The sequence below is a fragment of the Myxine glutinosa genome, chromosome 3, assembly GCF_964187855.1.
Source record: "Myxine glutinosa chromosome 3, kmMyxGlut1.1, whole genome shotgun sequence".
NCBI lineage: Eukaryota > Metazoa > Chordata > Myxini > Myxiniformes > Myxinidae > Myxine > Myxine glutinosa.
In genome coordinates, this window is record NC_136263.1 from 73,636,492 (window position 1) to 73,652,528 (window position 16,037).

General features: G+C 45.4%; 1 protein-coding gene across 1 annotated transcript in view; it reads right to left on the reverse strand.

Annotated features, from left to right (window-relative positions):
• The window catches only part of LOC137423459 (myocardin-related transcription factor A), a 175,704-nt gene extending 161,912 nt beyond the window's left edge, over positions 1-13,792 (reverse strand). Inside the window, exon 1 of the mRNA XM_078774200.1 lies at positions 13,610-13,792. The gene's annotated coding sequence lies outside the window, so the exon portion shown is untranslated. The remainder of the gene's footprint in view (positions 1-13,609) is intronic.
• Positions 13,793-16,037: the final 2,245 nt, after the last annotated feature.

Here is a 16,037-nt window from a genome sequence, read left to right on the forward strand (position 1 = left end):
TAGAACCTCATAAAAGTATACTTTTTATGTCTAAATATTGAAAATGATATCTTGTGGATGCAAGGCGGGGTGTGGAAAACGATGCACTTGCTACAAGTCTGGTCTGGAGTGTACCCTCTTGTGTACTGTTTGTAATGGCCATAATTGCAAAAACTCTCGGGACGTTGATTTAGAGGGTGATAACAGTGTTTAAGTCAGGAATAAGAAAAGTGACATTCAGTTAACACGGTACTGTCCAAAACACTAGAATCAGGTTTGGATGACTGGGATCAAAGAGTTGGTCTGCTTTTGTGTCGTATTGTAATTAAATGTCAAATCCCCATGTGTTGTTTACCTCTTGCAGGCCTTGTGGTCACAATGTGAAACATTTTGCATTAAATAAAATAATAGCAAATTAAACCTATCATGATTTTGATGTTTTTTTGCATTACAGCAGCGGCAATTTTGTCAGCCATCTTGGATTATATCTACACATCATTATCTGAGGTCACTGAAATATATTCTATTAAAATCCTAGTGTGCTAAAACATATTGTTACGGTCCGCGGATTAGGGATGTTATATTTGCCGAGCGGAGGCTCCGCGACCGAACAGTTGTTCCCCGACTCACCCGATTCACCCAGACGTTGGCCGTATCGCGCCACAGATATTCAATGGGGAAAAGACTAAGACGACGAATGCAAAGAGGAAGAAGAAGACGAGAAAAGGGTTGAAAATACTACTAAATTTATTTACTATTTACAGGCTCAAAATAACCAAGGAGAAGGAAAGATAAGAAAATAATATACAGAAGCTTTTAGAGACACAGGGAAAATACTAGCTTATACAGACTTAATTACCTACCCAGGACAGAACAAACAAAGACGACTCACACGGGGAATGATGATAGGAATTGGCTGGAAGGAGAGGAAAGTCCAATTTGTTTGGCAGCACGAATCGGCACGTTCGGCAGCCGCCGTCCCTTCGCGGCCCTGCTCCAAACTGCCATCCAGGCCCCAAACGGCTGTCGAGTCTTGTTGCTGCTGTAGACGCTGCTGCTGGCAAGCAAGGTGACGAATAGCAGGCTTTGTGCTTCCCTGGATGATCTTCTGCTTTTGGACCTCACGGCTCAGCCCTACTCTGACGACCCACCTCTTTCCTGACCACCTCACCACGCAGCTCAGCTCAGCCTTTCAGCTCATCTCTTGGACTCATCTGCTTGTCTGCTTGTCTCGCAGCGGGTTATATATGCCCCGCCCCTCAACCTTTGCGAACCTCCTTGATCTTTCTTGCCACACCCTCTCGAAGTCCAACCCCTTGTTTGTGGTTGGTTGAGTGGGGCTTGCTCACTCCTCCCCTCTCTGACGAGGTGGGGACCCGCCTTTCTTCCCCAACCCTGCCTCGTGGCCAATGGCGGCTTTGGAGGGGATGTAATTGCCAATCGAGGCTTGGCAATGGCGAGAGGGGGAAATGGAGGTTTTTGGGAATGGGAATGAAGGGAATCTATCTCTTTCACTTGGTGCAATGGAGTGTCATTCTTATGGAAGACAAGGCCTTACTCTAAAACACATAATAAGATATAAGCTACTGAACAAGGGTTTTATCGGGTCCTGCAATGTGGTGTTTCATGGAATAACTACCGGGACGCCCTTTTTACCTTTACACAACTCTGGAGGTAGAAGGGGCCATATTCAAACAATGTTACACAATCAAAAAAAATACCATCCTCATATCCGCAACACTGCACCCTCCTCCTCTTAGGCACGTCCCGGGCCTACAACTTTTATTTAGTGTGACACGTAGGTGTAGTTCCCTCTACTTTTAACCTGACCCTGAGTGCAACAGTTTTAAAACATAAATAAATATGTCCCGCTGCTCCATTGCACCCTGCCTAACAGACTCACACCCACAGCTAACCGAATTGCGGAATGGTCTTCAAACTATACACTGATGGTGGGGAGCATTATTTACAATTGACACTACTTTTATTTACAAAACTAACCCAGGACCTGTGATTGTTCTTTCTGGGGGGGGGAGACAGTCTGCTCTGCATCAATGCACCATGAAAGCACCCAAAAACGCACCAAAGCACCCTCAAGCACCAATCGGTGCAGTCACCACAGTTCATCAGTGTTCATGAATAATCAAAATAAACCAACAACCCCTAACCCTGCAGGTGGTCTCTTGCTCTTCGGCTCCCTCTGCTGGCTATTATTATTTTCTTCCAGATGTTGTCTTTTTCCTTTGCTGGCGGCCTATTTGCAATAAAGTAAAATGCACCCAACGTGTCCCTTTTATTTTCTTTATTTATGGCCCACAGGGCCGACTAGTGTGGTTCACGTGTGGGGCATCGGTGCCCTGTGGCCAAGGTCCGCCAGCAAGATTTCGGGCCCTCATGGCCGGTTCCAGCAGAGGGGCCAGGCCCCAACCCATGGGGTCCATAAGTGGTGCTCGGCCACTGACATGTGGTCCATAATGTGGTGCATCGATGCAGACAGCTGGTTCTGGGAGTTCCGGGCGCACACTGGCGGACTCACGCACGCTCCCCTCGGCGCCCAATGGCGCACAGGTCATGTGGGAGACAAAAGGGGGACAAGACAGATGAGCGAGAGGTAAGGTCACAAGGGTACACATCAATAAGGCAATGCAAGGTGAAATGCGTACGGAGGGCAAAGTGAGAAAGCTCATCCCTACCGTACGTCACCCCCTTGTCACCTACACTACCCTTGCCCTTACCCCATATGTACAAAAATCTACACATTTACAAATTCGTCACTACTGTCACGTCTCCCCATATTTCCCTTACACCAAATTCGTCACCACAATCCCTCTAACCAAAATTTGCTATCACCCAATTCATCACCCATCCTCATAAGGAGGAAGAGATGGAACAACAAAGCACAATGTCACACCCACGTCATGATGCGTCTCACAATCCAAAACATTTGCATCAAAAATAATAAAAACAACCTGGCATGGTGTGGAGGTATGTCATCTCAGGTGAGTGGATGCAGATGGTGCAAGGAGATTTTCATCCTAACTACTTTCTAAATGACATTAACACACGTTACACTACCCGGGGTCTCTCCCTGCCAATCCATTGGCCAACTTACACTATGGGTTCTAAAAACCAATTCCCATTGACCAAACTGTGGTGCTTCTCAATTTGGGGTCTCACTCCCCCGATTCATCTCCCGGTGCCCTTGCACAATTTCTGGGCTGGGGCGTGTAGCTCTCCCAGCAGGTCTACCCACCTGCACACCTCCACCACTGCAGTTGCCACCCGAGCTTACCGAGCTCCTCACCCTAACCTATCTAACTGGGGAAGGCCCCTCCTGGCTCTGTCACCCCACTCGGTGCCCTCTGGCACTGGGCTACCCGGGTCCGTCCTCCGGATCCTCGGGCCCCATCCACAACAACTACCGGCTCCCAGAGCCCACCTGCGGCCTCACCTGGCCGACATCCTCACAGTGGTGGAGTGCCCAAACCAACTACACACACTAACAGGCTACACGCCCAGCCATTTCCACAACACTAATGCACCCATCCAATCACCATTCTTCCACCCGCACCACAGATGCCAATATCCAACCACTATTTACCTATACCCTCTACCTAAGACTTACACTACCCGCCCCGGGTATTCGTGATGGGGGTCCACTCTTCCCCCATTCACACCTTCGCACCATCCACTCCACTCCACAATTTCCACCATACTCACTCCACGACCATCCATTCCAATACTCCACATACTCCAGACCATTTATTCCATACAACCATTCTCCATACACCTGTTCTTCATTCACCTGTTGTTGCACACCTGTGCAATCACACCTGGTGCCACCTGCACCCTCCTTCCTTCCTGGACCATTTGGTCGGCACAATACTCATCTCACTATTCTTCTCACTCATACACTGCTCCATACACCTGTTCAGTTGCACACCTGTGCAATCACACCTGTTCACCATACACTTTTCACAATACACTTCTGAATATACCTCCAACACTCACACGGCATCATCTCATCTAACTACTCCCCTCTGAAACTTGCGCTTCCCAGTCGTCCCTTTAAACTATTGCGCTCCCACGTCATTATCATCCATACTAATCTACCTGCGTCCCCACTACAGGTGTCATTGTCACTACCTAACCTTAACGTTACCTAATGTCAATCTCTAGGGCCCTACACACGATATATCCTAACCCTCCCGGGCTAGTTTTCACTGCCATCAACCCCATAAACCTAGTGCTCCTTTGCCCCCCGCTGTGAGGGATGGTGGATTGGCCATCCCATCACATGGGGCATCTCTTACTAAAAATTTTGCTCGTCAAATTTCCACAAATCAAAAATTTGCCAATCACTACCAATCCTCTGCCAATCATCACTCTGCCAATCCTTTACCAATCATCAAATTTTTTTTTTCTAATTTCGGGTCCAGACCACTATCCTCATCATTACAGTCTACTTACTAATGCCTCTCGGTGCGCCAATTCACTTCCACAGCCCGGCTTCGTAAAACCGAGCAATGAATGCAGGTTGTTTGGTGCCGGCGGCTGGATACGTCCCGCATTCGGTGCAGGGAAGGAGGCTTACCCGGGCCGAGATCCCACGCACCATTTCGGCACAGAGCCGTCCAATGGCCCGATCTCGACCTGCCGGAACGTCTCAACAAAAAGTGGTCGCCATGACGACCCTTCCTATCGGGCTGCCCGTTCCGCCTAGAGGAGCACGGACGCGGCCGTTCCAAGCGCGGCCCAGCGTGGATCACGTACGGCGGTCCTTTCGAACCCGCCGTGGTTCGGATCCCCGCTGGTCCTCGCGGCACGCGAAGCTGCCCGACGCGCACCGAGGGCCCGATTCGGCTAAATGTCGTTCTAACCGCTAACCCAGTTACCGTCGATGCCTCACCTGCATGCTTACACCCCGCAGCCCGTTCCTTGCTCATACACCCAGCTGTTCCCATGCTCCTCGTCATTGCACCTTCTCTTCCACACCCAGGTACACTCATTCCGCTCACAGACTTGGTCACACACCTGACCACCGAACACCTTGGCACACATTCGTCGTTCGCACACCTCACCAACACACCTCTTCGCGCCCCCTCCTCGGTCACCTCCTCTGTGACAACCACAGGTGTGCTCTTACTCGCACACCCAACTACGTGCCTCACTACCAACTCAAGTGTGCATTCCCACACACGCTCTACCATTCCAGGTGTGCATCCTTCCATTCCAGGTGTACATCCTCTCTCACCTGCCACAACCAACTCACGCTCCGTGTCACTCTCACTACTTTCACCACCACTCTTGACAGCGCACTCACCCTTACTCTCGACAGCGCACTCTTTCCTCATGCACCTGTCCGTTACACACCTTTCTCACACACACTCTTGCGCACACTCTCCCGTTACACCCTCTGTAACACTCACCACAGGTGTGCATTCTTCCTTACTTTTGACAGCGCACTCTTTCCTCATGCACCCGTCCGTTACACACCTTTCTCGCGCATCCTCTTGCGCACACTCTCCCATTACATCCTCTGTAACACTCACCACAGGTGTACACTCTTTCGTTACATCCTCTGTAACACTCCTCACTACGCGCTTCCATGTGCTCCCTCGCACACGCGCTACGACCGACTCACTCTCGACAGCACACTCACTCCTTGGCGCGCACTTTTTCCTCACACACCCCAGAGTCGGACATTCTCGCACACCTCCTCTTTCGCACACCAGACCTGTCGCACACTTCACCAACGGCCTCTCACGAACACCCGGATCCAAATCAACCCCCAAGCCGACTGAAGCTCCCCTCACATCATATACATTTCCTCGTATATCGCCACTCACCTTGGCACCTCGTCTCCGCACCTCCTTCACCACCTGCAAACTCTTTATTTGGTTAGTGAGAATACCATTATGAGTTGAGCACCGACCTTGTACCAATTCCATTGCCTCCTCCTGTATTTCTCTTTTAGTTTCTGTCCGTCTCTTTTTTATTTCACTCACCTCTTCTTCCACTTCCTCTAATTTTTGCTTCACCTCTTATATTTCCCGGTGCATCTCCTTAAGTTCGTCCTCTAAGGCTATTTTGACCGTCTCTATGTGCGTCCTCACCTCTCGGTCCTTCGTCTCCATTACTTCTGTCACCTCGTCCAACCTCGTTGTCAGTCCCTCACGTACCATCTGACATTGCCTCTGTGTCGCTATCAAGTCATTTTAAATGTCGTTTTGTGTCGCTTTTAACCCTCCTAGTACCGCAGTGTTCTTTTCTACTTGATCCACTAGTTCTTTTTGTCCCACTGTCAGCTGTTCTACTCCCTTCGTCAGACCCTCTATTCCCCCTTGTAACCTCGCCATATTATTCCTCACTTCTTTCTCCATACGCTTTTCACCTCGCTTTACCTCCTCGTGTACCCCCGAGACCTCCTCACTTACACCTCGTCGTATCTCCTCCTTCATCTCCTCCCTCTCTTTTGTAGATGCCACCCTCATCTGTCCCAATTCATCCCTTTGAGCATCCAGTTTGGTTTCTACCCCGATCTTCACCTCCTCTATCTGCTCTCCCATTTGTTTAATTTCTCGGGCGGATTGCTCCCCTATTTCCCGCAATTTGCCTTCCATCCTATTTTCTAACCCCATTCACCCATTTTTCACCCCCTCTAACTGATTCTCCTGGGCAGCCATTCTATTTTCCACCCCCGTTAACCCATGTTTCACCCCTTCCATCCCATTGTCTAACCCCTCAAATTTATTGTCTAATCCCTCAAATTTCTTGTCTAATCCCTCAAATTTCTTGTCTAATCCCTCAAAATTATTGTCTAACCCCTCAAATTTGCTGTCTATCTTCCCTATTTGGGCACTGGTACCCCTCGCTTCGTCCCTTATTACCCCCAACATTCTGTTTTCCATTTGTTCCATACTGTCGTTTTTTTTCTGCATTTCCACCATGAATTGGGCCATGAAGGCTTGCATTTGGACCGCGCTCATTGGTTCCGCGGCCGTGGCCCCCTCAACCACGTGCGCGAGAGCGCCATTTTGTGCGCCTGATACCCCCTCAACCACACCTTCTTTACTCTCCTCCACCCTTTCCTCCACATACATTTCCCCGAGGTCCTGGGTCGATTCTACCCCGTCTATCTGTATCTCTCCCACCGGCATCCCGTCGCCTTGACCAGCCATGGCGTGATTTCAAAATTCGGGTTTTGCTTTACAACACAAATTTCCAGCAGCTCGTAATTTTGAGCGCGTTAAACGCGCTTCGGGTCCGTATCTCACTCCCCGACACCAATTTGTTACGGTCCGCGGATTAGGGATGTTATATTTGCCGAGCGGAGGCTCCGCGACCGAACAGTTGTTCCCCGACTCACCCGATTCACCCAGACGTTGGCCGTATCGCGCCACAGATATTCAATGGGGAAAAGACTAAGACGATGAATGCAAAGAGGAAGAAGAAGACGAGAAAAGGGTTGAAAACACTACTAAATTTATTTACTATTTACAGGCTCAAAATAACCAAGGAGAAGGAAAGATAAGAAAATAATATACAGAAGCTTTTAGAGACACAGGGAAAATACTAGCTTATACAGACTTAATTACCTACCCAGGACAGAACAAACAAAGACGACTCACACGGGGAATGATGATAGGAATTGGCTGGAAGGAGAGGAAAGTCCAATTTGTTTGGCAGCACGAATCGGCGCGTTCGGCAGCCGCCGTCCCTTCGCGGCCCTGCTCCAAACTGCCGTCCAGGCCCCAAACGGCTGTCGAGTCTTGTTGCTGCTGTAGACGCTGCTGCTGGCGAGCAAGGTGACGAATAGCAGGCTTTGTGCTTCCCTGGATGATCTTCTGCTTTTGGACCTCACGACTCAGCCCTGCTCTGACGACCCAGCTCTTTGCTGTCCACCTCACCACACAGCTCAGCTCAGCCTTTCAGTTCATCTCTTGGACTCATCTGCTTGTCTGCTTGTCTCGCAGCGGGTTATATATGCCCCGCCCCTCAACCTTTGCGAACCTCCTTGATCTTTCTTGCCACACCCTCTCGAAGTCCAACCCCTTGTTTGTGGTTGGTTGAGTGGGGCTTGCTCACTCCTCCCCTCTCTGACGAGGTGGGGACCCGCCTTTCTTCCCCAACCCTGCCTCGTGGCCAATGGCGGCTTTGGAGGGGATGTAATTGCCAATCGAGGCTTGGCAATGACGAAAGGGGGAAATGGAGGTTTTTGGGAATGGGAATGAAGGGAATCTATCTCTTTCACTTGGTGCAATGGAGTGTCATTCTAATGGAAGACAACGCCTTACTCTAAAACACATAATAAGATATAAGCTACTGAACAAGGGTTTTATCGGGTCCTGCAATGTGGTGTTTCATGGAATAACTACCGGGACACCCTTTTTACCTTTACACAACTCTGGAGGCAGAAGGGGCCATATTCAAACAATGTTACACAATCAAAAAAAATACCATCATCATATCCGCAACAATATATTTAGCCACGAAAAGTACACTTTTATTAAGGTTCTAGGCAGAAGTTATCCATATTTATGTATTTTCCATCCAACCGGCGGCCATCTTGAATGTTGAAAATGCCACAAGGTGGGACTCCTGGGACTTTATATTGTGGGCATCCACATGGTATTCTGAAGCTCTGTGCAGAAAATCAGCTTTCTACTAATTTCTTCTAGGTCCTAACCTAATGCTCCTGGGCTATGTGCTTCAACCTTTATCGTGGGAGATTTCAATAATGTTGAGAGATTTTGAATCCACAGAATCCAGAAGAGACCGATGTCATTTTTACTGCACCTACATCGTACTCCTTGCTATTTACTTTCACATATCAAGCCTCTCCATCATCTTCTTTTTCTTTAACATTATTAACCCACTTTTTTGTGGGGCCAGCAAGGGGAAGCTTTCCCCGGGTCCTCACAAACAGTCTGGCTAGGCCTGAGGTTCGACTAGTTAATGTAGGAATTTGGCCATTGTGCTGGTGATCAGGTCGCTTACTCTTGCCGAAGGACACCATGGGATCTTTAACATCCACCAAAGAATGCTGGCAGATGGGATGCCCGTTTAACATCCATGTGAGTGACGGCACGCACATTGACGTCTGTGAACCACCGGGATGACAGTTTATAGCTGGGTCAGGAATCGAACCCAGGCTAAGCAGCTTAGAGGTGAGTGTGCGAACCTCTAGGTCTAGGCCATCCTGTCAGCCCAAGCCCCTCCATCATACATTACTTTTTTCTTTTTTTTCTTCTTTATTTTTAGCTTTTTCCTTCCTGTTATGCTTTTTTGAAACTGTTCTTAACAATCATGCTCGCAGTTAGTTCCTCCCTTTACGTCTCTGCATCTTTCTCTTACCTAAGTAGGCCTGAATTTCCTCTTCAATTCCCACTGCAACCCGTGCCGCCCCCTTCCTGTGGAACCCTTACTGCGTTTGCAAATTGCTCTTTCTACCCCTCCTCTCCTTCCCCCTCCCCTCACTCTCTTTTCCTGTTGATTTAGCCCCTTGTTTGTAGAGTCCAAACTTGTCCTCACTGCCATACTGTCCATTTGTTGCCTCTTTACCCTGTGCAACTGCAACTTTGCCTTTTTAAAGAAATATCAAAATCTTTAAAAGGCTGAACTATTTTTGTTATACATTTTATACAAATAACCATCGACACAGTTGCAGAATCGTTCCTTTAAATATCTTTCTTCTGTTAGTACATGCCATGTATGAAAGAACAATTCATGATGTGCTTGTGCAATTAACAAAGAACTTTCAATCTGAATTTCTAAAGAACATGGTTTGCAATTATTTCCCTTTAAAAATGAGCATTTTCTCTGTGGTTCAAACAAGTGGCATACTGCTCTCCCCTCTGGGCTGGTGCTCCTGCCTCACACATAGTTAGTCTTCACGCTGTTGAAACCAAAGCTTTCAGAGTCATTGGAATCTCCGGCAATGAAGCTAACTCCGAAGGCCTTTCACTCACTGACCGCAGGCAGGTGGGTGGTCTTTCTGTCTTCTACCGACTCCTCTCCAGCCTTGCCCCCCTGCTCTGTCTGTGCTCTGTCCCCCAAATATTCCTACAGGTCGCACAAGATCTGCCAGCAACCCTCTTATGGTGAAACTGCCATAATCTAGGCTCTCGGCTCACCTTCACTCTTTCACTCGTCTTTTCTCCCGCCTCTGGAACAAACTCCCCCACTCTCTTCAATCCCACTCCTCCCTCCAGGTCTTTAAAACAGCTGTTCACCACCATCTCCTATCATCCCCCATCCAAAACCTTGATCTTTTCTACCCCCCGTTAATTCACCACAAATCCACCTTTTTTGAAATACCGACTCCTCCTCTGAAAGTCCTAGCAGTGTTCATGTGTTTTATACCTCTCCCACCACCCCCCCCCCCCCCCTTCCCATGCCTCCTCCCCCCAAGCGCCGTCCCTCCCACAGATCTCCTGATGTCCCTGTGCTCTGCTGTTGTACTTGTGTGCTTCCCTCTCTCACCCAGCTTGTCTCCTGCTCCCCTTATTATATGTTTTATGTGTCGGTTATTTTTTTATTATTATTAATGTTAGATCTTACACGAGTCTCGATCTTGTATACAAAATAAATAAAAAAAGGCTCAACACCAACAACACCAACAGCAGAAGGAGGGAGAAGTTCAACGGAGAAGGACAACCAAGAGATGCAGGTAACGATGAGTGGTAGGGGAGAAAGCCAGGGATGGACAACATGGATATGTAAGCAAAGTTTTGGGAGAGGTGGGAGGTGGTTTAACGGGTGTAGAAAATATAATGGTTTTGGATGGGGGATGACTTGAGTTGGTGGTGAACAGCTGTCATGAAGACCTATAGTATGGCAGATAGATGCAGGAATTGTGCCTTTGATGATACAAGCATGGCATTTGGCACACAGAGTATGTCCGAAGAAAGATATTTGACTCTAGGACCATCGCAGATTTGTCCTTTTTTGAAAAATGGCCGCCATTTTTGTCACAGGACAAATCTGCGATGGCCCTATAGCCAAATATCTTCCTTAGGGCATACTCTAACTGTGTGCCAACTCTCGTGCTTGCATCATCAAAGTCACAATTCCCCCAAATATTTCACCTATCTGCCGTACTACTAGAGGGAAGAATGAGGTTGTACAGAGTGTGGAAGGTGGTTCAACAGGCAGGAAAAAAGGGATAAATGAGTGGAGGTGAGCAGTGGTTCTAGATTTAGGCGGTTTCACCAGCAGGGGGTTGCTGATGGAGCGTGTGTTTCGATACTTCGGCGATAATAAACAGCATCCAGTTCGATTTATAAAATCAATGAGGGTTATTGGAGATAAAAGGCTTTGGTCAGTATTCCCAGATGTCCTAATAAAGTTGGAGCAAAGCGTGCTATTGAGACATCACAAGAGTTATGTATCGTTTTGGGAATTATACAATTTGGCTGCCAAAGTACAAAGTTATTGCAAAGAGTTGGAGAAACAGGAAATTACGTGACTCACATAATGAAATGTCCATTTAAATACAAGTTTCACATAATGTCCTCTGCACCAGATGTTCCACAACACAAACCTGAGCTGTGGCGAGAGACTGTCAGTGGAGGTTCATTTTTAAACACTGAGTAAGACACAAACAGGGATTTAGCTTTCCCACTATTTTTTGGTAGTTCATAAGGTCCAAGCAAAGACGTCATGGTCGTCATGGAAACCCCTCGGTGACATTCAAATACACTGATCAGCATTCAATATATAAACCTTAATATATGATCAGCATTCAATATATAAACCTTAATATATGATCAGCATTCAATATATAAAGCTCAATATATGATCAGCATTCAATATATAAACCTCAATATATGATCAATTCAATTCAATATATGATCATGATCAGCATTCAATATATAAACCTCAATATTTGATCAGCATTCAATATATAAAGCTCAATATATGATCAGCATTCAATATATAAAGCTCAATATATGATCAGCATTCAATATATAAAGCTCAATATATGATCAGCATTCAATATATAAAGCTCAATATATGATCAGCATTCAATATATAAAGCTCAATATATGATCATGATCAGCATTCAATATATAAACCTCAATATTTGATCAGCATTCAATATATAAAGCTCAATATATGATCAGCATTCAATATATAAAGCTCAATATATGATCAGCATTCAATATATAAAGCTCAATATATGATCAGCATTCAATATATAAAGCTCAATATATGATCAGCATTCAATATATAAAGCTCAATATATGATCAGCATTCAATATATAAAGCTCAATATATGATCAGCATTCAATATATAAAGCTCAATATATGATCATGATCAGCATTCAATATATAAACCTCAATATTTGATCAGCATTCAATATATAAAGCTCAATATATGATCAGCATTCAATATATAAAGCTCAATATATGATCAGCATTCAATATATAAAGCTCAATATATGATCAGCATTCAATATATAAAGCTCAATATATGATCAGCATTCAATATATAAAGCTCAATATATGATCATGATCAGCATTCAATATATAAACCTCAATATTTGATCAGCATTCAATATATAAAGCTCAATATATGATCAGCATTCAATATATAAAGCTCAATATATGATCAGCATTCAATATATAAAGCTCAATATTTGATCAGCATTCAATATATAAAGCTCAATATATGATCAGCATTCAATATATAAAGCTCAATATATGATCAGCATTCAATATATAAAGCTCAATATATGATCAGCATTCAATATATAAACCTCAATATTTGATCAATTCAATTCAATATATGATCAGCATTCAATATATAAACCTAAACCTAACCTAAACCTAATTTATAAACCTAAACCTAATAAAGGCTAACCCCCACTCTAGCGGGGAAAAATGGCCTTAAAACGATCATTCATTCATTCAATATATAAACCTCAATATATGATCAGCATTCAATATATAAACCTCAATATATGATCAATTCAATTCAATATATGATCAGCATTCAATATATAAACCTCAATATATGATCAGCATTCAATATATAAAGCTCAATATATGATCAATTCAATTCAATTCAATATATGATCAGCATTCAATATATGAACCTCAATATATGATCAATTCAATTCAATTCAATATATGAACCACGAGTAAATAAATAAAAAATTGAGAAATTAATTTCCCAATGAACTCGATTAACTTAAATTGGTAATCAACATTGAATAAATTTAACACAATATATTCATTCTTAAAAAGAGTTGTTGTTGTTGTTGTTTCGTCTGCAGCCTGTGGCTGCTGGTTGCATCATTTTTCTGGGAATGTGGTTGTGCCGCTGATGCAGTGCCCCTATTATCAGTAAGCGTGGTACTCATTTTGCGAACCTCGGAAGGGTGACAGGCTGAATCAACCCACCTGGTGTTAATTCAAGGGCTCGAACTCAGGACCCAAATACTGTATCTCAATCCAGACACCTTAACCGTTTTCTCGACTTAGTCATGACCGACTTCAGATTAATGTGGAATAGACACCGAGAGGTATTAAGATCACCCGGATTAAAACCCGAGCATATGTTAATTCAGAATTGTGATCACGACAGTTAGACAAACGTGGACAGGCAATCCGAGAGATCTACCTGTGACTGGACAAATGGCAGACAGGGAGACGGCTGGTGGGCGACGAGGCACTGCACTAACAGCTGTTCCCCGAGGGTCCGACACGAGGCCTCCAGGCGTGCCAGGATCTCCTCAGAGCGTCCGGGTTCGCGGCTCCCAGCCCTGCTCGGCCTCCGGACTTCCCGCCTCGACCTCAATCCTCTGCGAGAGACGCTGTAGCCGCGGCGAAGATGGCGAGGGATGTGTAGGGGGTGACGGTCGACGCGTCATCCCCCAAAATTCGTTCATAACTCATTCAGTGAGCACCACGTCGTGTCCGTGCGTTGATTGCGCTATTTTACTTCCTGACAGTCCGCGCATTCTGTCCAATGGTATTCAGGTATTCACATCGTTGTAATAAAGCGACACTTTATGAACCTGAAACGTTACATAGAACACGACGAGGAGACGAGCGCCCCAGCTGGTACATTGATGTTTACCCAACGTTGAAAAGGTCGGAACTGTCACAAGCGGATTCCCGACGTCCAACCGATGTCACTGTCAGCAGTAATTAGTGTAAAAGTGACGTCATTTTGCCCACATTGTTCCGACGTTGGTAAAGCAACGTCTTTTTGCCAATGTTCCAACATCAGCTTGAGCTTGATAAAGTGACGTCATTTTGTTAACGTTGTTCCGAGGTTGTTAAAGCAACGTCTTTTTGCCAATGGTCCAACATCAGCTTGAGCTTGATAAAGTGACGTCATTTTGTCAACGTTGTTCCGAGGTTGTTAAAGCAACGTCTTTTTGCCAATGGTCCAACATCAGCTTGAGGTTGATGGTGACGTCATTTTGTTAACGTTGTTCCGAGGTCATTAAAGCAACGTCTTTTTGCCAATGGTCCAACATCAGCTTGAGGTTGATGGTGACGTCATTTTGTCAACGTTGTTCTGAGATCGGTAAAGCAACGTCTTTTTGCCGATGTTGTTGCAACGTCCGCTTGAGGTTAATAAAGTGACGTCATTTTGTTAACGTTGTTCTGAGATCGGTAAAGCAACGTCTTTTTGCCAATGTTGTTCCAACGTCAGCTTGAGGTTGATAAAGTGATGTCATTTTGTCAACGTTGTTACGAGGTCTTTAATGCAACGTCATTTTGCCAATGGTCCAACATCAGCTTGAGGTTGATGGTGACGTCATTTTGTCAACGTCGTTCCGAGATCAGTAAAGCAACGTCTTTTTGCCAATGTTGTTCCAACGTCAGCTTGAGGTTGATAAAGTGACGTCATTTTGTCAACGTTGTTCTGAGATCAGTAAAGCAACGTCGTTTTGCCAATGGTCCAACATCAGCTTGAGGTTGATAAAGTGACGTAATTTTGTCAACGTTGTTCTGAGATCGGTAAAGCAACGTCGTTTTGCCAATGTTGTTCCAACGTCAGCTTGAGGTTGATAAAGTGATGTCATTTTGTCAACGTTGTTCCGAGGTCATTAAAGCAACGTCTTTTTGCCAATGGTCCAACATCAGCTTGAGGTTGATGGTGACGTAATTTTGTCAACATTTGTTCTGAGATCAGTAAAGCAACGTCGTTTTGCCAATGGTCCAACATCAGCTTGAGGTTGATGGTGACGTAATTTTGTCAACGTTGTTCTGAGATCGGTAAAGCAACGTCGTTTTGCCAATGTTGTTCCAACGTCAGCTTGAGGTTGATAAAGTGATGTCATTTTGTCAACGTTGTTCCGAGGTCATTAAAGCAACGTCTTTTTGCCAATGGTCCAACATCAGCTTGAGGTTGATGGTGACGTAATTTTGTCAACGTTGTTCCGAGATCAGTAAAGCAACGTCTTTTTGCCAATGTTGTTCCAACGTCAGCTTGAGGTTAATAGTGACATCATTTTGTCATCGTTGTTCCGAGGTCGGTAAAGCAACATCTGTTTGCCAATGTTGTTCCAACTTCCAACGTCAGCTTGAAGTTAATAAAGTGACGTCATTTTGTCAACGTTGTTCCAAGGTTGGTAAAGCGACGTCTTTTTCCAATGTTGTTTCTCAATGGCCCTAAAGTATGGCAGTGTGACTTCATGACCCTCTCCACACACTCGCAATTGATAATATCACGACGGCATAATCGTGGTTTCCTTTGTAAAGACACAAATCCATAACTGGATAAGAAAAGAAGCGTTTTGAAAGAGGTACAAAAGCCAAAGAGAGGGCACAACGTCGAGCTATGAGATTGATTCCAAGGATAGCCCCCTAATCTATGAGAAACGGTTGAGGGGGACAGGACTTAGTTACCTTCACCACCGAAAGGTGGACAGAGGACAGGTTGTTTTCACCCCTGTCAGACTGTCTGTGAGCAAGCTATCTCAAAAAGTGGACGGATTCGAACGAAACTTGTTGGACAGGTTGGATGTATGACAAGGACGAAATGATTACATTTTGGTGAATATCCGAATGTGGATCCGAGAATTTTTAAAGTG